The following is a 25781-nucleotide window of genomic DNA, read 5'->3' on the forward strand; positions in this document are numbered from 1 at the left end:
CAAAACTATCATGTGGTTTAAAAATAGACTTTAAAATATGCATGTTGAAATATGTACGGACTGTATGTAGAAATGCATGTATGTGTATGTTTGTATGTATGTGTATGTATTCTGTTTTGTTCCAGTTTTCATTTTATTCTGTTTCAATTTGCTATAAATTCTGTCATCCTAGTCCCCTGCCTGATTGTTTCTATGGTTACATATTGATTTGAGTATTCTGTTCAGGTGTGTCTCATCAATTAACTCGTCAGCTCCTCGGTTTGCCCTCATGTATTTAAGCCCTCTGTTTGAGTTAGTCCCTTGTCTAGCATTGATGATGTTGTTGTTTGTCATCAGTGATAAGTTGGTTGTGTTTCTTTGTCCTGCGAGTTTCTTATTAAAGACTGTTTCAAGGATGCTTTGTCTTCGTCAGCTATCTACTACAGCCAATAGTGACAGTATGCGTATTGCGTATGTGTGTTCACTCACAAAGGACGCCAACACTCCTGAAGACCTAAGATAACGCCAACTTGGGATGGATATTTAAAACTGCCAAATATTATCCTTATATTGTAATCATTATGATCACAAGCTGTAATCATTGCCTAAATAACACATTGAAACATAGCAGTTTAGCTGAATACATGACTTTCACCAGCCATGCTTTTATTACCTAATAGAGATGTATATTATTGCTGTATGGACATTACTATTTGAGAATTCAATGGATGGGCTCCCACTGGTTTTTTCAAATACTTCACTTATTTTTTTGTGATTGTAATATTTGAAACGTGCATTTTCTGTAAAGCTGCTTTAGACAAATGTGTTAAAAGCTCTATACAAATACATTTGAATACAGTAAGTCTTGGATGTGGGTATGAATATGATGAAAACTCACTGCCTGTTCTGTGGCGTCCTCTCTCTCTCACTCTCATCTGATCTCCTCCACTGGTTCTCAATCAAAACTGACACCCAAGAGTGCTCCAAAATAAATCACCTCATCTCACACACACTCCAGTAATCCTTCCACTAGTGTAAAACAGAGTGTGAGAGTGCTACTGTTTAAAAGAGGGGTTAACCATGAAACTGTGAGGTATGCTCATTTCGTATTTCTGTACTGCCAAGCCTAAGTGAATTGAATTCAGTTGGGTTAAGGTCAGAACTGACATTCCTTAAAAAAAAAATCATTTAAACCAGTGATTCCCAATTGGTTTAGTCTTTTTTGCCCAATTTTACATTGAATGATGCGATTTATCAAGCACTGATGATGATTATATTAACATATCAACATGCTCAAGTATTAATATTTGGTGAAAACCAAGCAAAAACTACATATAAATTGAAAGGGTTCATAAAAGCTGTTCTTTAGTTGACACGTGTAACCAAATCTAGACATGAGCACTGCCTAGATGACACTTGCTACTTTCTTGAACAGAACTTTGCAAGAGTAATATGCACACTTTTCACTCAGAGAGTGAGTATATAAATACACTGGTATGTGGGCGAGTGTTTCTTCACTCACAACTGTGACAGATGACAATGAATGGCACTAACATCCTTTTCTGGAAGTCACCTAGTTCCCTCCAGAAATAACCTCACCCAGTGTAACTAGCACAGATCACAGTGTGCCTCGGTGCAGTTTAAGGGCTTCGACTGTGTATGAGTTTGTATGTTCCACATGATAAACTGAGTAGAAGCTTTAGGGACGTCACATGGACATCTGAATGCTTTGCCAATACATGCACACACATATACAAACTGGAACACCCTCAGAACAACACAAGAGGTTCAGAAATAATATCCATATGACAAAGTATAAAGTAGTCAATAAAATTGAAATAAAGATTATGTATTGCATCTCATTCATTAACACAGATTTAATCTATACTGAATCAGACCCTCAAAGCAGAAGAGACAGCAACCTCATGTCGCTAAATGTTATTGTTATTCCAATGATAACATGGTGTACTAAGCACATCTGCTGTAAATCACTCATTAGAACACAACAACACCATCTTTACTCCATCTCCCTTTGGCATTTATTATTCCAAACCAGAGGCATACAAGCTTTCATCATGAATGCACAGTAATGTGTGTATCATTTGGTCACAATATATCTGTGACTAACACGCATCTCTGCAGACATGAGTAAACGTCTATTGAATTCATAAATGCTCCAGCAGGTCACCAAGATTGTAAAGCACCCCTCCACTTACCACTTCTAAGGTAGCTGCCTACAGAAGATTGGAGGTGATAGCTATCCCGGAAAAAAAAGAAAAATTGCTTACATCCTTCTTTAACTCACCCAAGCTGTGCACTGATACCTGCCACCTCTGAACTTTTCATGTTTTCCTGTTTGAATACACAGCTCAGGTCCAGAAAAAACATTAAACCATCAAAGGAAAGGAATTTTACTTATTTGAAGGAAACATTATTCAGATTGAAATCTAATAAGAAATGGGTAAACTGGATACACAGTTAGATTAAATAGAGATACATCCTCACTGTATTACCTGCACAACATAATTATACATTAATTACACATTTCAACCAAAAATGACAATTATGTCATCATGAACTCACCACTGAAAGTGTCCACTGTTTTTGTGAATCAATGAAACAGTGGGGTCAAATCCACACTAGACCCCCATTCTAATTCTAAACATATTTTGTGTTTCACAGAAGTCAGTCATATCTTCTGGGAATGACATGAGGCTGAGTAAATCACAATTTTAATTTTTGTTTAAGCTATCCACTGAGTGCACCTTAAGATAAACTATCTGACTAATATCTATCAAAAGCCCTTGTAAAAGTCAATAACCACACTGATAAAGATTTTAAGAATCCATGGATAAGCTTTTATTCCAGTTAATTATAATATCAGATTATATACTTATCCAATTGGATCTTAAGAAGGTTTAAAGACGAAAATAAATAAATAAAAATCTCCTGTTAGGTAAGCTGTTGATTAAACATAACAGCAATGGGCTAATCTTAATCCACTGTGAGTGATACACAGAGACCTGAAACCAACCTGTTTAATTGCAGGTTTAAAATGCTTTAGCCTAAGTGTTTACAAAAAGAACGCCACTTAATCTCCATCAGTGACAGAAAAAAAATAGTGTTAATTATTATTGAATGAAACAAATATATTGCAGGCATTCGTGGTTCTACATAATTCAGGGCACCAGGTGTGAAATGGAGTGAATTGAATGGAAACGGTTCTGTCTCGTTTGTATTGCTCTTTGAATGTGCCAGTTAAATTAACCCACATTATTTGTACGTGTTGTCAATCAGTAATCCTGAAACAGGAAAAATCTGCTTTGATCTGCTCTAAACTGATAAGCGCCCCCAAAAACTAATAAGTTGTCTTTGAACTTCCCCAATTCAATTAAGAACATCCAGCCATCATCATTATTATCAGACAGAAAGAAATTAAAGAATTAATCAAGCTTGGCAGACTCGCACACATACACACCTGTCTATCACCTGGTGTGGCAGCGGGGTCTGTCTTGACTTGCCGGTGGGTGGTCAGGTGACCTTTTCCCAGACAGGTGAAGCAGATTTATTCTGTATGGAATCAGGGGTATTTCTTCCAGCAAACACCAGGATTTCTGGATAGATGGGGCTTCTAAGAGAAAGATAAGACAGGGGTTAGTAGTATCTTAGACCTCTCTTGAACTTCTTTATCTTTATTGGCTGTCTATGATGAATAATAAACAAACTTATGTTTTATTCAGACCAAGATATTTTGTAAAATCTCCTGTGGGACTGTGAGGTATCCAACATTGAGCAGAACCACATGGAGACAGGAGGAATGACACACAGTGTTTGGAAATGATAGGAGGGCTCTGGAATGTCGGAATGGTTGATATCATGCACGTTCTGTCGGAGAACATCTGGGTTAAGCTAGGTGTCTTTAGTTCACACAAAGAGCATCTTTCTGTTTCTCCCACTCTACGGGTTAAAATCAGTGCACTTTGGTTTCAAGCTGAAGTGTGCAAACACTGTGTTTTTATTGTTGTTCACACAATGAAAGTCAAGAAAGTCAATGAGGTCCAATGTTGTTTTAGACCCCACTGGCTTTTACTGTAAAGGCCAATCAGAGTTCTCTCTCTCACCGACAGAGAAATTAAGTCATTCAGATTTTGAATGACATTTAAAATTTTAGGTGAATTATCCCTTTAAGCACATCTACAGTAGTGTATAGTTTTTGGGGGATTTAGAAAAGAGATCAAGCCACTGTTTTGTGTTTCACCGTCTCGAGTGAGGTACCATCAAAAGCAAGGGATTGGGATAAATATCGTTTCAATCAGACTCTCTTAACGCTCATTGTTTTAATATGCCAACCTTAACACTGGAGTAAATCCATAACATGTTGTGATACATCAGTTGAATAGAATTGGTTGTGGTCTTATCCCACCTTAAACATGTGCATGCACATGAATAAAAAAACTTTCTACTTTGAACATAAACGTAGACTTTTTTTTTCTTTTTAAATTTTTGTCCATTGTGATAGATTTGACCAACATCCGCCACATCCATAGAATGAAAGTCATTCTTCAATCTTCAATCTTATTCTGGGTTACACAAATTATTTTTGTCCCCGTATAGGAGAGTACTATATAGATGGCCTCAAAGTTAACCGAGATGGTCAAAAAGCCACAACTTAAGTTTTGATACAGAGACATGCAGCTTACATTAATGTAACTCTGACAAAATAAGAACTCATGAGGCATGACAGCATTAATCAAACGCACACATTTGGCAGAATGCCCACATTCTTTGCTCATTCTACAGGTGACAGATTTATCATTGACACACGTTGTCAAACAAATCCCTAAAAAATATATATATTAGTGAGCAGATTGAGTAACCCCACCAGCAATAATCCCAACAATAAATCACATGATTCTGTTTAATACAGTTCTCAAACCACTATTCAAAAACACCCCCATAAAATAAGAATGAAAAGAGCCACAGTGGACATCAACAACATTCAGCTAGATGTAGAAAAAAAACAGAAAAGCAAAGAAAAAAAGATAAATGCCATTATTTACACTCCCTCTTGTCATTGTGAACTGGGTTCAGGCCTCAATCAGTCTACCGGTAATCATATTGAAGAACACCACATTGCTGCTACTTCCATGAACTGTTCAGTGGATGCAGAGTTAGATTTTTCTCACACAAAGCTATCATATGGCTTCAGATCATTTGAGATCTAGTACATATGGGACAGCCTCAGTCTTCATTCACGTTCAATAGCCTACTGAAAAGAGTGGACAGGATATTCTTCAAAAATGGATAAGTTGTGGTCCACAGATTAAACTAGTAGTCAATCAATATGTTGGATGATATTTGGAATTGTTTGTTGTTGTCATCCGCTGAATGCTGATAAGTTTGTCTTTTTGGCCATTTAGTGCCCAAAGTGGGACTTTTATTTTGACAGCACAGATGCATAGGAATGTTTGTCTTTGTACTTATTTAACAATTTTGTCAAATAGATCATTAGACAGAACTGCTAAACAAATTCATTAAAAATTATATGAAAAAAATTATGTTTGCCTTAAGTTTCAATTATTAATAATAATACTAGTCTAGTAGTAATTTAAGTTTCAATTATTAATAATAATACTAGTCTAGTAGTAATAGAAAAGCAAACACAATGTTTTCTCATATAGCATCAGCATTCAAAAAATATTAATTTATTTCATTTCAACACATCATTGAATAGGCCTATCTAAAAAATATATTTGATTCCACAAACAAAATTTCTTTGAAGCAAATCCAGCCATTAGATCCTCTGAACTGTGCATTTGTTGCCTGTGTGAATTGGATACGGACAGGAAAGTTCTGCTGTCCCTGGACACACTAGCCACAAACTTTAATTTGTTGATTTCCAACTAGGCAGCGCTACATCCAGGATGCCATTATGTCATCATGTCATATTCACTGTACTGTATATAAATGAAAATAAGCAAAATATGATTCCCAGTGCACTCTGACTTAACAGGCTATATGTAAGAATACTAATATATTAATTTAATACATTTTTGTATTGCCAATATGTGAACAGCTTGTAATGAAACTAAAAAAACTAGACCTTCCCCGACTTCCTGAGTTGTCTATGAAAGCCTATAGACTCATTTTTAAGTGAAGGACTCAGGATGTTTTTTGCCTGGAAATTTTAAAAGATGTGTTGCTTACACACGCTCCCGAGAGCCTCTCTTCTGTTCAGTGACACATGAAATGAATGCTTCAATGTTCATGATAATGTCAAAAGAGCCATTATGTACTGTACTGTAATGTCAATGTGTCATTACACAGTGTAGCACATATTTACATATTCATCTGAACATTGCTCTCAGCAGCATGGACGTTAAAAGTAGCTACATTGCTGCAAAGGTATTTCCAACTTCTATTTACCTTTTCTGGCTGCAACTCACTTAACAGCCACAGGTGTCACTAATAGCAAGAGTTTCTGAATCCTACATCTAGCCCCATTCACAGATTAATGAGTGGACTACTGGTTACAGTGTTTATTTCCTTTTTTGTTCATGTTTTCAATCATTTCTAAATTATTTTTTAAAAAGCACAGTTTTCTTGCAAAGAAAGCAATTTAAATTCTTGGAGTACTTGATTAAACTAATGGACAACAAACGTATGCCATGATCTCTTTAAAGATGCAGTGAGGGAGATTTTTGAGAAGCATTGTTGTATACTGTGGGGTATTTGAAATCAACCCAAACAAACGCACCCCTCCCTTCATTGCTCAGTCCCCAAAATGCTTAAACGCACAATGCAAGTATGGATGTTTCTTTATCAGGAAGAACAAAAATGAACATGCAGTACACTTATATACAAGCAAGAGTTAGTTGTTAGTCGCCAGGAGTGCACACTCAAAACTGTTACTTCGTCTGTTTTCAGGCCTTCCCGCTTAGGTCTCTCCAGTGCTGAAAAGCTTTTCTAATATTAATGCAGGTCCTTGTCTCCTGCCTGATCATAACCCTTCTTTTTCTAGTGATATTCCTCTTATCGTTTTTCTTTTGTAATGTCTCTCAGCCATCTCTTTCAACAGTCTTTCTTCAAACCTCCCTCTTGCTCACTCTTTCTCCTGCCCCATCATGAGTATACACCCGCTACTGCTGATTGGCTACACGTGTGTTGTGGCGCTCTGTCTTTTGTGCTTTGAACAGTGTTTTTCAGAAATCACTTACTGCACCTTTAACCCATGTTTTATTTTACTGTACAATACACAGATTTTGATCTATTAATATTTTCCTCTCAAAAGGCCTGAGTCCCTCCAACTTTCATTTTAGTGGCTTAAGCGAGGGCTGGGATTTAAACAGCATGAGTTCACGGTGAGGCGGACCTGTCGTAAATCTGTCAGCACGGCACCACACAGTAGAGCTGTCCACCCTGATTTACACCCTGTTGGAAATGATGGACAGGCATTCGGTTAGACATCCCAGTTTGGAGCAAGACTGGCCCAAACAGTCCACCCAAGTGGAAAAGTGTGGGAGAAGGTGCACGGGGTGAGGCGGAGAAAATAATAAACATTCCCCGCCGTCAACAGGATGCTGGATTGAAACTGGTGCGTGTTGTGGTTTTTGGAACACAAAGATACGTTCAGTATGATTGTGGGCTTTCTTTGATAGCAGCGGTTTGGAGTCGACTTTGGGAATGGCAAGTAGAGAGGATGTCTGAAATGAGAAACTTCTGGGTGTGGACGAGATCAGAGGATATGACTAGGGTTTACTTAGTTTCTGGGTGTTGTGAGCACATAGCCTGGTACCACATCAATTGAGCAGAGGGAGGGTGATATATATTGAAACCGTAAAACAAGAAAATAAACACAATGATGTGTTGTTTGTTTGGAGTCAAACAACCTGAGACAAGGTCAATAATGTGCTTGTGAACAAATGAATCAAATCAGTCTGATTGGTTCAAACTGGTGGAAATTAATATTGCTATGTTCTATATACCATATTCCGTGTTCACATTTACCATAAACAAACAAAAATAAATAAATCTACTAAAATATTATGGGGTTTATATATATATATATATATATATATATATATATATATATATATATATATATATATATATATTATATATATATATATATATATATATATGTGTGTGTGTGTGCGTGTGTGTGTGCGTGTGTGTGTGTGTGTCTGTGTGTGTGTGTGTGTGTGTGTGTGTGTGTGTGTGTGTGTGTGTGTGTGATTTTTGACAACATAACGGCACTTTGCAAACATTTTAACATGCACCTTAAGGAAAATAATAATATCAATAAATAATCATAAGAAAAGGTTACCCTTTATTAAGATATTAAGTTATTACCCTTTAAAGGCTACATTAATTTTAAACAAACAGTCCTGTTTGACCTTGTCTCATGATAAATTTTTTATTTTTTATCATCACATAAAGTTGACTATCTTAAAACAATCAGTTATTGCTGCTATGTAGAAATGAAAAGAAAGGGGGAAATATATTATCACTACAAAATATATTTACTGATAAACAACAACTGGTATTCTTAACAATATAAAAGTATACCTAAAACAAAGGAGAACAAGTGTGTGTGTGTGTGTGTGTGTGTGTGTGTGTGTGTGTGTGTGTGTGTGTGTGTGTGTGTGTGTGTGTGTGTGTGTGTGTGTGTGTGTGTGTGTGTGTGTGTGTGTGTGTGCGTATCACACCTGGTGACATCACAGTGCATTCGGCAGCTGAGATATTAAGGGTGGATATGTATTTGGGTATGAATATGAATATGAAAGAGTAATTATGCATCAGATTGGCTTCAGGCCAGCCTGAGAGATGAGCTGGGTGACAGTACCACTCAGCACTAATGAAAATGATGGTGTTTTACACAGTGTATTCTCAGGCCTTTTAGTGTATGGCTTAGATTCTGGTTTAGATTTAATAGTGTATCAATGCTTTATATGTGTGGAAGGTCACTGTTACAGATCCTGGTCTTTTAAATTGCCCTACAGAGTCCAAAATAAATGTTTAGCCACATCTGTTGGTGGAAGAATTCATTTAATTAATTAATTACTACAGCTATAAAACTGTAATATGCATTGTTTAAATGATACAGAATATGTCGTTGTTCCTTTGACAATGCAAGTATTTCTTGACTCAACTGTAAGGATATATTCAATATTTATTACAAAATTATATATATTTTTTTAATTATATAGAAATGTATATATAAAATAAGTTTTAATCAAATGTTGCATTTTTTTCCAGAATATTACAAAACAAATGTGTAATAACTGGAAATGTACAGTATATAATAATTTTACAGGAAATTCCATTCAAAACTAATTCCATTTATTGTCAAGCAGAATTCACAACAAAATGTCACAAACAAAAAGTATAATGTTTGCATGTTTGTGACAAGCCCATTTAGAGATCGTTGTTGAATTTTATTTTTTTAGTTAAATTTCCCCTGTATATTTGCAGCAAACAGTGCAATGTCACTAGCAACATTATATTCTCATTACAATTTATGTATGGGTTGAAGTCATGAATGCAATGACATGTGAAATTCTGGATTGTGATTTAAACCATGCATTATGCTAAAACACCTAACAAATTAATTTACCAGCTGGCCAGTACCCCAGTAAGCCCAGTTTTATTTTTACTTAGGTGATGTACTGTAATTTCCATCAGCACTAAAAGCAATTGCAATCATTGTGTTTGAGCATCCCAACTGGGATTAACAATAACTGCTAAACCAACAATGCAAATTAGAGTGAGATGTCACTACCTGTTTGTCCAAACAATGAAAGATGGAACAGTCAGCAATTTGTTTATTGACACAGAGAGTGGCACTTTCACCTATAATTTTGCACTTCAGATTGAGTATACAATCTTTTTCTGTAGTCTCTGGAGGAGGTTGTAAAACTAGTGTAGTCTAAATTGCAGAACAGCCTACTTATAGCAGAAGAAAACTCTCTATGTATCACCAGCCGTCGTGTGTGTGTGTGTGTGTGTGTGTGTGTGTGTGTGTGTGTGTGTGTGTGTGTGTGTGTGTGTGTGTGTGTGTGTGTGTGTGTGTGTGTGTGTGTGTGTGTGTGTGTGAATATACTGTAATTGCTTGCTTACTTCACCTTGGCCTAGGGGGAGCTCTTTAACCATGAAGACATCTGTGGGCTGTGGAAGGGGGTAACTGTGTCACGCTCATACACACAAAACACGCAGTATTGTTTTGATGAGGCCTAGAGAGTGCAACTTTCCCATGGTAGGAGCAGAGGAGAGCACATCAGCCCTTTCTGAACACACAGACCCTTCCTGGCATTCATAACCTGTTCCTTCCTCCCCACAAACAATCACACACCAGTGTCTGTGTGTGTGTGTAGAGTAGTGTGCTAGACTAAGTGGCTCCCATTGTTCAGTCAATATCGGAGCCCACACATTTGTTTTATGTACATAATCCATCACTTTTTTCAACTACTCAGACTCTTTAAGCAGATTACTGGACCACCTGCTATACACCAACAATGTGACCATTACAGCAAAATTTCTTGCCAAAGAATAAAAACAAATCATAGAAAATATGTATAATGTTACGCACTCACCACCACCACAAAGGTTTGGACTTTTTCTCAATGACTTCAACAAATCCTTCACATTTCATTGCTTATTTAGCACTGACACACCAAGCTGACTGGTTAGACCTCCATTGAGTTGGATTGCTGCAGCATGGGTAAAAGTGTTTGTGTCCAACAGAAGAAAAGGGTATCTATGAACAGATCGAGGTCGCTAAGATTAAATGTTAATGCAACCACACTGGCGAGCCAGAACTAGAAGTTGAGACTTCACATTTGAAACAAATATTGTGAGGCACAAAGGATTTAAAGCATTTCCCACCAAAAATCGAATGAAATCCAGACTAAAAAGTGAGCGCAATGTATTCAAACATGTCTACAAAGCCCCTGACAGCTGCAATCAAGATTGGTCAAACAGAAACTATACCCCAGCACACACAGGGTGGTTGCCATTTTTCTGAACTAAATCTAGACAAATATGGGTGAGCACTGATAGCATTCTAGGCTAAAACACGTACAGCTTTTTGATGCATTCTGAGGGAATGCACTCTTGCAATCCAAACCTGCTAGACGGAATGTAACAGGACGCAGCAGAACACAGAATGAAGCAGTCTCAAGACAAATTGTTGCCAATTATACAGCAGAGTTAGAAAGTAAGCTAGGAAATACCTTTAGCTGCTGCTAATGAAATGGTTTCTCAATAGTTGCTTTGATACATTTAGACTTTTCAGGAAATCTAATGCAGTTTTTCCATTTAGGGGACTTATGTACAGAATACATTGTCAAGTTCCATATTGATGATGTATGTCAAAAAAGCCGTAAGATTTGCGGTTTGAGCCGGTATGAGGATAAAAGAGTTGAGTCGATCATGATATTCTGAAGGAGCTAAAGCAAATATTTTGTGCCGTTTAGCTGTGAACCTATGTTGGAAATTGCAATTATATAAAGAAAGAAACAAATTGTCAAATTGGAAAGAAACTGAAATTAAAAGCTTATCTCAATCCAAGTGGATAAAGATATTTGCTACCAAATTATTGGAACAATTATAAAGATTACTAGAAAATAATTTCTCCAGCAAATGATAACACAGCTCTTATGGTAAAAGTATGGTAGCAAATGATATAGCATACCGTACACTTCACGGAGCCGCCAAACTATGGGACCATCTAATACAGTGGTTCTCAACTAGGGAACCGGGGCCCACTAAGGGGCCTCAGTGCACTTCCAAGGGGTGATAAGACAAAGCAAGCAATACATGAGCTGAAAACACACATTAAAAAAGTCTAATTTTAAAAGTGTGATGTCAAGACCCGGAAAAGCCATGTAAGTTGGAATATGCATTTTTCTAGTGCTCAAATAAAGCTTTAATATATTCTATTGTAAAAAAATAAAAAAAAATAATAAATAACCTTTAATCCTTATCCAGTAAATCCTTAACCAGACTGGTAAATCATGAATGTCAAGTAACTTAATTGGTTAAAAACAGAGTGGGACCCCTGAAGAACTTTCAGCACTTTGGAATTCTAAAACTTAATTATTTTAAGTACAATAAAAAAAAAAATATTGATGTGAACAATGAAGTCAAAAAGGTTGAGAACACTTTCCACTGTAAATGCTGAATACGCTCAAAATGCTCAAGACGTTTGTCCAGTCCTTCTGATTGGTTCAAAACAGTCATTGATGTGCTGCACTGAAAAGGTAACTACATGTAAACTTGTAATGCTGTCATAAAAACACAATGTTCATGCCAAGTACAAAAACTAACTCTGACTAGACAATGTTACAGCGATGGCATGACCTCATCGTTATTCTCCATCTTCCTCCATATGCATTATGTCCTGCGAGCACATCAAAGCTATTGCAAGCAGAAATCTCTTCCCTGAATCAGAACGGGCACAGAGCTGGTATGCCTGTACAAACACATCGCTGCCTTGTACCCTTTGAAGTGTCCTATCTCGCCTGGACCCTCTCAAACATTCACTCTGTCTGACACCAGGAAAAGTCTGTGGAAAGGATTTACAGACACACACCATCCCGCCTCCAGTGTGCTGGGGAGCAGGACACAGTTGGAAGATGTCCACAGTCAATAGAAAAGAGATTCTTTAAATTTTAAGCTGAAGCTGTTGTCGAGGAAGGGAGGAGGGTACGGGGAATAAAAACCTATTGTTAGTGCAGTGGGATCTTTCTTTTCAAATCTGGAGTCGGTCCTCTGAGGAGTTTCTGTGCAGCTCAAATCCAATAATTTAGAACAATACTCAAGTCCCTCTCTTTTAAAACCTCAAGATCACAACAGTCCTTTCTTTTCTCTCCAATCAGGAAGTAGACTCCCTATCTTCTCTCTCTAACCTTTATTGTCATCTTTTCCAGCTTATTATATATACAGATCTCAAACCATTTCTACATTCGCTCCACTAATGCATACAAGGTTACTTATAACATAGGCAATTGTGTGAGAAGCCTGTGTAGGCCTATAGCTTCTCACTAAAACTGAGTCATCTAATGTAATTAGGCTTGTTTTATCTTGTTCTATCTAGAGGGGACAGAGAAAAGGGGTAAAGCAAAGTGGACTGTTATTTTTTTCAGCCCAGAGCACTTTTAAATTTATTCTGAAATGAGATATTCTGATCTCTAAATGATCCAAATATTGTTTTAATGATAGACAATATCTATCTATTGCAGACAGATATGTTTACAAAACGTAGAAAACAAGCATATTTAAAATGAAGGATAATATTTAACTTTCAAATAGCATTTAAATGGAAAGGTCACCCAGAAATAAAATAAATTCAGTTTACTCACCCTCATGTTGTTCAAAATATGACTTGCTTTCTTTTACATAAAAAGAAGATCATTTAAAATATATATAATTATTGTTTTCCAGTGAAAGTCAGTGTGGTTCAATGGTGTTTTGAAGTGAAACCCATTCACTTTCATTACATAGACAAAATATATCTAAATCAAATCAATTTAAAGCAAGTCTTATACATTTGGAGTGACACGAGCGAGTAAATGATGACTTGAATAAATTATCACATGAAATAAGGCTTTTCCTGTAGATTTAATAACTCTTTGGGAAATAAGCAGCCATGCTAGGCGAACGCATAGAAATTAGCAAGATAAACTTCATCTGCTAGCTACATTAGAGAGGCTCATATCTGAGAGAAGTCGCATAATTGCTGATTTTTATTCAAATAGTGGGGCCTCAAAGGACGAAGCTAATGAAGCGACCATTATCTCGACAAGTTGTTTGAAGCAGCGCAAGTGCTAACTTGACAGTTTGACAAACCAGAATGGATTTTTATGATAACTTGCTATCAGCCTTTATTATATCAAGATATACAAGCTATTTTATTTGCATGCGCAGTGGTGTCGAATGGCACGAACCTAACTCAGGAAATGCATCCTGCGAGCTCTCTCTTTCATTAATGCTGTGATTAATGTTTTCAAGGCTCTACTCACAAGTTGATTATTTATCGGAGGTGTTAGCAAAGGTAATTGCGGTGATGTAGAGGGCTGCACTAGCTCATTCACTCTTTCTCTGGCTGGAAAAATAAATAAAAAGGTACGTGTTACATGACCTCCTAATCAGAACTCGGAGAGAGAAAGAGAAAAGCTCTTTAACAAAAACAGGGAATGAATAAATGATAGGCGGTAAACGTTTGTGGTGAACAAGGGAGTGCTAGATGGAGGAATAAGGGCCTTTTGGCCCACAAACCCATTACTACATTTTGCATCAGGATAAAGAACGAAAGAGAGAAAGAGCCATTAAATAAACAAAACGATCAAAAACACATTTCTTCCAGTGCTGGGTTTCAAAGTGATGTGTAGGCAGGAGCTTAAGCAAGTAAAAAGTGCACAGAAAAAGCATATACACTTAACTTCTGAAATGAAGAGGCAAAGCTTTTTCAGTCCAATATTCATGTTTTAACAGTTTGCAGGTTAACGGCTTATGGAACACAGTTGACCTGATGCAATTAACAAGCAACCAATACTAGAATATTATTGTATGTTAAATTAACTGTTTCACACTTTTAGACATTTACTGATATATGACAGTTAATAACTGTACTCAGCAGAGTAGTGCCACACTTTTGTGATCCGAGAACATTTGGTGGTGTCACCATTAAACTATTCAAATTGGCTTTCGCACTGACCACAACAGACGTCCTGCTGCTGGTGAAGCAGCTGTCATTCATTTTCATACAGCTACTCAAAAGTGCTTAAGCACATGATATTTTTGTCACAGATCCAAATAGACACCTCATACTTGAATATACATACATGTCAATAATCGTATCCCCACAATTATTCAAGTTTGCCTAGAAAATCACCAGTACCAGAACAAGGAGGGTCACTGGATTTGACAATGTTTGCCAGTATCAAATCTCTAAAAGTTTTGTGAGGCACTTAAACTAGGTATTCATTGAGCACAGAATTGTAAATATTACCCGCTGATTTCGAAATTATGTTTTTGAAATTGTATAATTTTAGCTTCTTGGGCACATTTTGTCTATTTGTCCTGTATTTTTTATACTGAGGCTGCTGCAAAAATATTCTTTACCTCACTCTATTTTTCAAGTAATCTAATTTAGATAAACCTACCCCAATGATAATAAGTAAATAAAAATGCACTAGATTAAAATTGGTGTTTTATAAGTATTCACAATTCAAAAACTTTCATTGGTAAGTTCTTATGGGCATTATGTGCCAGACAGATGGTATTTTTCCTGTCCAAAAGGTGATTATTAGAAAAGCTGCAAAATGGATCCAGATAAATTGACCTTTGCTCTTTAGCCTGGCTATGTGAGATTGAAATAGCGAAGGTAAATGCTCACAGGGAGCACTTTGCCAATACTGCAAAATTATACAATATTACAGTAAAAAAAAAAAAAAAGTCATTCAGAAATACAATGTTGCTATTAGCTTAATGTATTAGTTGAATTGACAGCGCTTTGACAACATGCCACGCAGGTGAACAATATCCCGACGGACTGATTGTGTGTTAATAAAGTGCTCAGTTTAGTTTCTCAACTTGTTAAGAGCGCGTGACAGCTCTGTTATTTATGCTGTGGGAGAGAAGCGAAGGAGGGGCTGTAACTCATTTTCAGAAAATGACAAACATCTCATCTACGCTGCCCCATGAGAGTTTCTCATCCGCTCAAGTTTGCTCATCCTCCGCTCCACAAACTGCAAAAGTCATCAACCCGGACAGTCATAACATGCCTAATATACACACTCACATATGTCCTCACACGTCACCTGCTCTGGCTTTGTTACTTATGATGCCAGGTTTACTCCAGCATGCTGCATTCTGCCTCGCTTTGTTTCTATATCTTCTAAACCTAACAGGTTTGGTTCTTATTGACCTCCATTGTAATTTTTGACAATTTCCACATCAATAAAAATGTTTGGGTGGACTACTATCCCTTTAAGATCATGCATTTCAATATTTTTTTTAATGGTTAAAGTTGTCATGCAATGGAAATTAATTCTGATTAGAAGCTTCTCCACATAATTTTGGATCGTGCAACTCAGCATTTATGTATAGTTTGCGTGCACGTCCAGAAGAGGCAAGCAGAGGAAAACCAGTTTGCCCTTCATGGGTGGTCATTGCTGTTTGAACTTGCTTGAGGGCCAAATGAGGAAAATAACAACCTGCCTCCATAACGGAATAAAAAGCAGACCCTAGCAAAGCAACACTCGGGTCTCTCATACTTCAGGGCAGTGGCTCCATCCACAGCTGTGCCGACCTTCACAATGCATCAGGAGGAAATTACGCTGAGGGGCTACAGTTACAGCACACCATAGTGGAGCTGCCACATTGTGTTTTAGCGTAGTCCTGATCATTCCATGCCGGTCTAATTAAGAGTGTTTACATTGGCCATTTGATCCAGAGTGACAATAGAACCAAACCCGAGTCTAAATCAGAGTCAAAACACAGGCCTAATGAGGACCAGGCTGGGCGGCACATTCCACTACTGCCTGTAAATATGACAGATGCAATAACACTAACTACACCAGATTGAACGAGGTTGTTCATTTTGCTAATTCGTGAACTCTGTTAAGTCTGTACCTCTGTAAAGGTCTTTTAAGAGCAGGGGGGGTTCTCCAGGGCATCACATGTCCCCATCATTTATCTAATATGGAAAAGCGGCAATGACACGGGTGGGAAGCCACGTTGGGAATTAACAAAGGCTAGCATTACAGTGTGGCAGTTATTTGAGGATTTTTGAAAAGCGATTATGTCGTAATCCATCCCAATTTGTTATACATATCCGATCTCCGAATAACCTGATATCTTACATGTGCTTCCTCTCAGAGAAGGAGAATGGAAGAATGTACCGTCATTCCCAGGATAGAGTGACATTTGAGCTGTTGAACCTGTATGTCTAAACTATAACAAAAGGTGAATGTTATACTGGAAGGGTTTTCCCCAGTACATCATCCCTCGAAGCAATGTTTCCAATAATAATACTTTACATAACTTTAGACTTCGTGGATTTAAGAGCAGAACAAGGACTAAACATGTTAAACACAAAGCATCAGCTTAAAGACTAGCAATGAAAAGAGACACCATATACAGCATTAGCTTTTATCTCTCTTTTCTCTTTGCTCTCACTCAGAATCAACATATTATATTCTAACGTCTAATGTGTTGTAAATAAAACATTTGCCTTGTCAGCAGCTCATCTCGCCAAGGAGGCGTTCTCCAAGGCCAGAAGAGTATTCAGGCCTCATCTCAGAGAAGTGCGTGATGGCGGCGAGACAGAGGCTTTTAGACGTCTTGACGACTCTTCGCCAGGAGTGGAGAGACGGAGACACAGAGATACTGGAATCAGCAAAAGCCAACACTCATAAATAGACCAGCTGATGCATATGAATCTGACTTTGCCTCTTAGCTTGTAGACCCCGAAACCCCTTTAAAAAACTTTAATGGGCATCCACATTTCATTTCCTATACTGTATTGGAGAGAAAAGAAGTAGCACATTGATCTGACAGTCGTAGGTCTTTCGTGTGGAGAACTCTCCTCATGAATTTTTGCATAATGATGCATTTAAAAGTTAATGGCCAAACGGACCTTTATAAAAGTTCACATTGTTATTGCAAATTAAACATAACACGGATAACATTAGATAAATATTTTTTATCAGGTTAATCATTGATTATTAGTATCTAAACCTCACTATGCACATCTGCCATGTTTGTAGTTTAACACTTTTATTTGTGTTTGTAGTCTGAACCGAATCCTCCTCCAAATATGAATTGGTTGTGGGCAATATTAGCCGTTAGAGTGTGCACTGATCCACAAATCTACCAGAAATACTAAAACATCCGGGACTTATGCTCTTTTCAACATTCTATGCTTTGGGACACTCTTAGACTATTCTAATCGCACAAACTATTTAGGATGGATAGTATGCACATTGAGACGCAGGGCAAGTCTGGACTACTTGCACTGAGCTTCGTGACGCACTTCTTTTTCAAATTGTACAGCTCGCTAGTTTCTGGTTGGGCTGTAGCCACTTAAAATGAGTGTCTGCAAGAAGATATAAAAAAAATGCGATCATTGAACCTTGTGGTTTGCTATTGCTGTGATCTCATGTGAGTGACAGGTTGTCCTGCATTCATGATGCCAGTAAACACATCATCAGCGTACGAATGCACATAATAATTATGTGCACGGATAAATCATTTAAGATAAATTCTAATATTCTACTTTAAAAAAAGAATTGGCGATCTTTAAAGACACAAAAAAGGGAAAAATGGGAGATCAAAGTAGGAATATAATACTATTATTGCAGGAAGAAAATATAATTTTGAAGCTTTAAGAGAAAAGTCTCCATGGTCAGCCAGCCACTGCTGCGATCTGGTCACCTTAAAGTCAGCTCATGCTGATATACCACAAGCTTAAAACCTCCCCTAGACCAGTGCAAGCTGCAAACAATGACTCTCATTGGTGTGGGAGGAGAATAGAGCGATCAAACAATAGAGCGTGATCAGGTCTCTCGCTGCATGACACTCATACCTCCCTCTATCTCTGACCAAACAGACCAGCATGTAACAGAAGCTGTTGTGAAATATACACACACCTAACTAGAGGTCGACCGATTCATCGGTTTTGCCGATTAATCGGCACCGATAGTTGACTGGTGGAACTATCGTTATCGGCAAAAATATATACCGATAGTTTTTCCTGGTTGCGGCCATTGCTGGAGCGGCTGAGAAGCGCGCGCTGTCATTCATTACACAGTGTAAGAGCTGAGAAGGCTCTGCTGGCATGATGCAGTACAAGAGCGGCCTCTAGAGGTGTAATAAAAACTATCGCTTGTGTTGTTTATTTCGACACGTGATTCTGCGTGCTGCACTGAGAGCACATGCTGCGGGAGAGCGCTGACATCAGATGCGCGTTTTAAAGCACCGACAGCTAAAAGGTATATATACAGTACATTTTGTCATATCATTATAAAGTGATTAATTTGTTGACTAAATGCTGCATTAGTAGAGAAAGAACAGCACAACAGTGTGTTTGTTTGCCTTCGAGGCTGAGAGGACGCTAACATTAGTAGTACCTCAAGCGGTTAAAACCATAGACAGTATATAAGATGGACACAGCGACCCCATAGACTTCAACGGAGAAAAGTGAAGCCCATTTGAAGCACTCACTTCCTGATCGCCAGGCGAACTGCGCAGGCTCAAACTGAGCTTGAACACGTGAGCAACGTGTCTGACAGCTGTCAGTCTTCTAGTAGCTGTGCGGAGAGAAATCTGAATCATTCCCTTCCGAATCTCGCAGAGACGGAGAGCGTGAGCATTAGCTGTCCATGAGCTAGCAGCGGGAGCAACTTTATCACTCTCTGTGGGCTACTCCCTTCACTTTATCGGACTTAATGCCTCCACGTCCCCCCGATTGCCTGCGAGCTTCTCCGCCGGTCTATACGGTAATTTCTCTACAGTGCGACAGAGAGTCGCGTGAGTTATGACGCAATCGTTAGCCTATTTTTACAAAAACGGCTTCTACGGGGCCATAACGTAAGGTACAATGTAATGGAGCCTTTTATACATTGTCGAGTTTCTTTAGAAATAAATAATGGACAAATGGAGTCTTTGGACGCCTCAGATGTAAAGTTATTCGCTGTCAAAGTGACGCAAAAATGAATGGGAGTCAATGGAATGCTAACAGCAGGTGAAGTTCTGCTACAATGGCGGCGCCCGCGGAGGCTTCAGTTTCCGGCGGATGGATTACCCCCTTGGTTAAAACACTGACAAACATAAACGTAAGTCCGACCCGAATGTTTAATGTCACAATTGTTACCTCTATTTGCATTAGTTCATATCCAGCTGGTCACTTTTATGCATTAAATATGCAGAGAAGTTGCATATTTAAAGCTAGAGACGTAAGCAAAATGATATGTTCATACAGCCGACAGAAACAAACGAATCAGAAAAGCATTCGATTTCGGTTATTTTTTTTCATCTTGACTTTATTACATATTTTGTTATTTTGATTAGATAATCATCAAGTGTTTATAAAATAGAAGCAAAAGTGTGAGACTGACTATACATGTAATATTTATGTAATTTCAATGCTCTGGCATTGTAGATATTTAAATTTGGCCATCTTTAAGTATGACTGTTTGGCTTGAAAAGAACAGTTAAATAGTTACATTTTGAATGTAACTGGTTTTATTTGTTATTTAGAGTATTACTTTTTGTTTCAGTTTGAATGAATGTCTTTTATTGACTTAAATATTTATTCACATTTATATATTTATTTCATTTAGCATGTTTTCATGGTTCAATACAGTTTTTTTATTTTTATAATAAAGTTCAGCACTGTTTTACTTGGAGTGTTATGTTTGTTTTTATCCAGTATCAATTTTAAAAACTATCGGTTCATTAATCGGTTATCGGCAAGTATGGCCCAACCTAGCTATCGTTATCGGTAAAATCCACTATCGGTCGACCTCTACACCTAACACATTTATTGAATTCTATATTATTGTGACAAGTCCTTATTACTATGATATCTTCTACAGTTATCCTAATGAATTATATTAATTAGCAGAAGAATTGTTATTATTATTATGTATTTTTGTGCTTTTTGTGTTTCATGCATTTTGTGTTTCCTGTTTTGCCTTTGAAATCAAATTAGTACTTTCTAATTCATCCTAAGGGGGAAAAACTATTGACAGTGCAAGCAACAGTTTCACATGCTAACTTCTGGAGGTAAAGTTGAGCTGTCGTTACTCAAACTCCAGAATGAAAGCTCAGCCAAGGGCCTGAGGAAATGCAGCCATATTAATTGTCCAAGCAGCCGGCTGCCGCGGAGTTATCCATTTTAACCCAGCTACTATTACAAACAAAATGGCTGAGGTAATGGAGCACAAACACAAATCACTCAACCAACCGTGAAACGATGAAAGCGGCAGAGATGAAGAAACAGGAAATATCCACGTATAACATCAAACATGTACTTGCAGTGGTAGCGGATTGGAGCATATTCAAACTAGCCAGCAATTATCAAAGGTCCAACAGGTCTTTCCCCCTCCCTTTGGATCTCTTTGCCAATTAAGCTGTCAGGTTGTGCGCAGATGGCTCGCGGTGTATCACAGGCTGCTCCTCTGCCCTGTTGACCAGCTTTGCTAACTTTCACAGCCATCCATCATTCGCTAAAGCCTTAATTAGCTTGTTATTTTGCCATGTAGACTATTCCCGGCATCAGAAAAAAAGGCACCCTCGGAGCATTCTCAATGCTTTCAGCCCAGGGCCAACCAGGGGGATAGTGCGGCTTGTGGGAGGGCAGCCAATCTAGAATGGCCCAGAATGGCATTCTCAATAGCCTTTTCAGCATGGTGCGCTGGCAATTATGCCCCCCAGCCCCCACCTTGCTCCACTTCCTGCCAAGCAGCGTTTTTTTGTGGCCTGCAATTTTAGAGCTGATTCATAACCTTGTTATTTCCCTCTCTCATTTCTTTGTAATTTTTTTGCCACCTTGGCAGGTCGGACTATGGAAAGTGCTTATCAAAGATCAGCTGTAAGCCAGTGCAAAATAAGACATAAAGAGGAAAGGAGAGAGAGAGAATAACAATACCACAGTCCACAATGTTTCCATTTGGCACCATCACCTGGCGTGTGTGTGTGTGTGTGTGTGTGTGTGTGTGTGTGTGTGTGTGTGTGTGTGTGTGTGTGTGTGTGTGTGTGTGTGTGTGTGTGTGTGTGTGTGTGTGTGTGTGTGTGTGTGTGTGTGTGTGTGTGTGTGTGTCAGTCAGAGGGAGGCTCTTTGGCTTCCGGATTGATGAATTGGATTAGCCTAATGCAAGTTTGGGTACAGGGCTGCACCTGAGGCATGGCCATGCATTATGATACCAGCTCTCTCTGATTAACAGCACAAACTGATTGAAATCTGGTCCAAAAGGAGCTCTCTAAGTGGATAATCCTCTACAGACAGTGGTACACATGTTCAACAAACTAGCTGCTAACACTTTACCATCGACATTGGCTGATAGAGCTCTGTGCATTAGAAAACAATAAGATAATATGTACTAGTACAGATTGCATCTTATTCCCTTTAGCACTGTAGTTAAGAAGATGATCAAAATCTTATACGGTAATCAATATAATATATCACTTTAAAAATATTTTACTTAATTCAATAAAAAGGCTTATATTTTAAGGACATGTGATTATGGCAATCTTTGTATTATCCAGAGAATTAAATAATTAGATAATTACTAATTAGATCATTTACACACAAACACATACAGGCATAATGATAAGCCTGACATCAGAGCAAACAGCTGTTTCACATTATTTTAACTTGAGTTAAAAAAAATACACACAAAAAAACAATAATAGTAACTTATTAGGAACCCTGGACCAATTCAGGGTTCTCATCGTTTTTTGACCAATGAATTTCTGTGATTTTTTGCAATTACTTATGTATATTTGATGACTGGTAAAATCATTTTATAGACATCCTGTAACACAACAGGAAACATTTATATTGAGCATTATCCATGACTTGTCCATGATAAGGACAATACATGGCATATCATAATAGGGTTAAAGTGACCTAAGATATTTTAAAGGTTCCTCATTTTGTTTTGGAGGTCTCCAACAATAGATTTACATGCATCAAAGTAAAAAAAAAAAAAAAAAAAAAAAACTTTACTTTTCTCATAATATACATTGTACGTCACTTAATTTCTCAAAGAGTCTAAAAGTTTGTTTGGATATTAATTCTCTACCCCTCCATTCTGAGAGACTACTCTGCTCTGATTGGCCAGACGGCCAAGTCTGTTGTGATTGGTCTACTTGTCAGAACTGAAACGGTCATTACCATATCTGAATTTCATCTCCAGAGGCTTCCTTAGTGCTTGTTAACACTGGTAAAGCACTTGTAAACTGTTTGTATGAAGCGCTTGTAAAAAACAGTAATAATAGTAACAAAAGTCCTCCTCATCCTTTTGAAGTACATGTAAAATGGATTTTCAGCCCTGAAAATAGCATCTTCTCGACATGTCAACAACATGAACCAAACTCCTCCATGCCCCAGCTACAACTACAGTGTTTGAGGCCGGGTGAAAGTAGAAGTTGATCAATGCTCAAGATTACTTTTTTTTAATAAGACAAAAGTATTTAAGTGTTTGGTTATGTGTTGGTTGGGAGTGTTAGGGGTGATCTATCTATCTATCAATTAGGGGTGTGCGATATCACGATTTTTGATCGTGGACAATTAAAATGTCTCCACGATCTGCTTTTGAAGAAATATCGTAGGATCGTGCATTCTATCAGTTTGCAGTTCTGGCGCCTCCGTCTCAACATACTGTACAGCGCGACATATATTCACATGAAATGCAGAGGAACGGGACACTGTAGTTCATAAAAATTAATTATTTGCATACTTTAAAGCCTTGCCGGTTAAACATGTCATTCACGTGCTGATGAGCTGTTCTAACGAGCACTTTTCTTAGCGCTATACAACCGCTATACACGCGCACATGCACTAAAAGCCTGTCTAACAGCGCCTAATACTGGACTAAGTTATCTTTCGAGTCGTATTGCGCTAATACGGTCAAATACACACAAGGTTTACATAAACAAAGTTGGTTATGTCTAAAGTGAAAGAACAATAGAAAAAATTAAGAAAAAATCTGCTTGTCAAATGCGTGTTATTAGACTCGTCGCGTTCAGATCTTAAAGTGACAGTAGCCCTAATAGTACACATGCAGCCGCTTGTCCTTAAAAGGATAGTTACCCAAAAATAAAAATTCTGTCATTATTTACTCACTCAATCTAATGTTGTTCAAAACCTGTATTAATTTCTTTCTTGTGCTGAACACAAAAGAAGATATTTTGAGGAGTGTGGCTAACCGGGCGGTTGCTGGTCCCCATTGACTACCATAGTAGGAAAAAACTATTATGGTCTCTGTGGTACATCAAATGTTTGGTTACCCACATTCTTCCAAATAACTTTTATTTTCAACAGAAGAGGGAGACTAATTAGGGTTTGAAACGGCTTGAGAGAGTAAATGATGACAAATAAAAATTTTGGGAGAACTATCCATTTAATAAAACAACAAAATACAAAGAGCAACTCACTCACTCTTGACTGAGAACTTTAATAGTAGCTTTAATAAGAATCAATGTACAATTTATACAGTGAAGTCTATGTTGTGTTTTATTTTCATATTTGTTAATTTAATTACTTTCTTCAATGCTGTTAAATACACCTACTGTAGCTGAAAAAACAAAGCACTATTTATTTCATTTGTATATTAAGTTGTGTATGTGTATTTTTGTTCTTAAAGGTGGGGTATGTAATTCTCTTTTTTGGCCATTTTTTCAAAATCACTTAAAATCCTATTCCTAACCCACTTACAGCCACTGAGTTAGAAGCACTGAAATAAAAATTAAGCAATTTAATCATCTGTGGAACAGGCAGGACTCGAAAAACTCCAGCCAATCATTTCCAAGACCACCTAGAATCATTGGACAGTAAGTGCGTCAATCAATCGGTCGTACCATCCCCCCCTCCCCCCATCCATGTCCATGTTCTTTGAATGGGTGGAGTCAAAGGAAAGAAGGTAGGACCATTTGAGTTGTGTATTTTCAAAATCTAACAGCCGTTTTGCAAATCACATACCCCACCTTTAATTTTTAATAACAAAGAAAATTACAAAGATTTTTTTTATCTTCGCCACTTTGGCCTAAATGTCTGCCATTCTTTTTATTTTAGATTTTGTTACCCAAGGCTTTGTTTTTAAAATAGGGACATTAGTTTGGCTGTAATGCTCAGTCACTTGCAAAATAGTAAAACCAACATGAAAGGAATCATGATAAAATCGTGAATCGTGATTTTCCTGAAAAAAATCGTGATATGATATTTTTGCCATATCGCCCACCCCTACATCAATCTATCTATCTATCATCTATCTATCCTTTCTTCTTGAATTAAAAAAGGTTGAGATCTCCTGGTATAGCATAATCTCTATCATACAGCCACACTGTGCATGAACTACATTTAGGACACATAGGCTACTGTAACCGGCCTATATGGCGGAATTATTTCACAAAGCAAACGGCATCCACAGATTTTGTTACAGTATTTTGCAGCATTAATACTTCTGATATAATTTTCATGTGCATTATCAGTTATTTTCCTTCATTTTACCTGTGTGAGGGTGGTAATTTTTCTTGCTGTGGCCACCATTTTTTCTCTCTCACTCGTTCACTTCTTTGTCCTCCAAGCCAGTCGACCAATAAGGTTTATTTTCCTTCATTATCGTTCCCTCTGTTTTCTCTCATCACGCTTCAGTCAGCCCTAATTTAATCCTCCCTCACCCCTTTCCCTCTCGGTGTCTTTCTCTCGTCTGTCTCTTCATCATTCTTCACACATCCGCCAAACCGAAAAAAAGGAAAGGTGAGTAAGCGCCGGAAATTTTCCTCTGCCCTGGAGGAAGGTTAGCGCAGCTCAGTGGCATTTCACTATATTATATCTGATTACGGAGTTTGATGATGAACAGCAAAATAGACAAATAGATTCTGGCAATTCAGCCATGGTAATGTTGTTTTGTTTACACGGAGATGCACAGACAGAAAGGATTTTACATGAGGAAAAAAGATCTCTCAAACAGATTCATTCATAATTTTTTTCAGTGATTACGTACATTCCAATGCTGAAATATTTTACATTCACATTGTAACAAACTTTTTTTGTTTTGTTTTTTGGATCATAA

General features: G+C 37.6%; 1 long non-coding RNA gene across 1 annotated transcript in view; it reads right to left on the reverse strand.

The window, feature by feature from the left end:
* The window catches only part of LOC307001276, a 62478-nt gene that overhangs the window by 33095 nt on the left and 3602 nt on the right, over positions 1–25781 (reverse strand). The window contains exon 2 of the long non-coding RNA XR_013798198.1: positions 3458–3610. This is a non-coding gene — a long non-coding RNA (uncharacterized lncRNA). The remainder of the gene's footprint in view (positions 1–3457; positions 3611–25781) is intronic.

Source organism: Phoxinus phoxinus (assembly GCF_949152265.1).
Source record: "Phoxinus phoxinus genome assembly, chromosome: 7".
In the NCBI taxonomy this organism is placed as follows: Eukaryota; Metazoa; Chordata; class Actinopteri; order Cypriniformes; family Leuciscidae; genus Phoxinus; species Phoxinus phoxinus.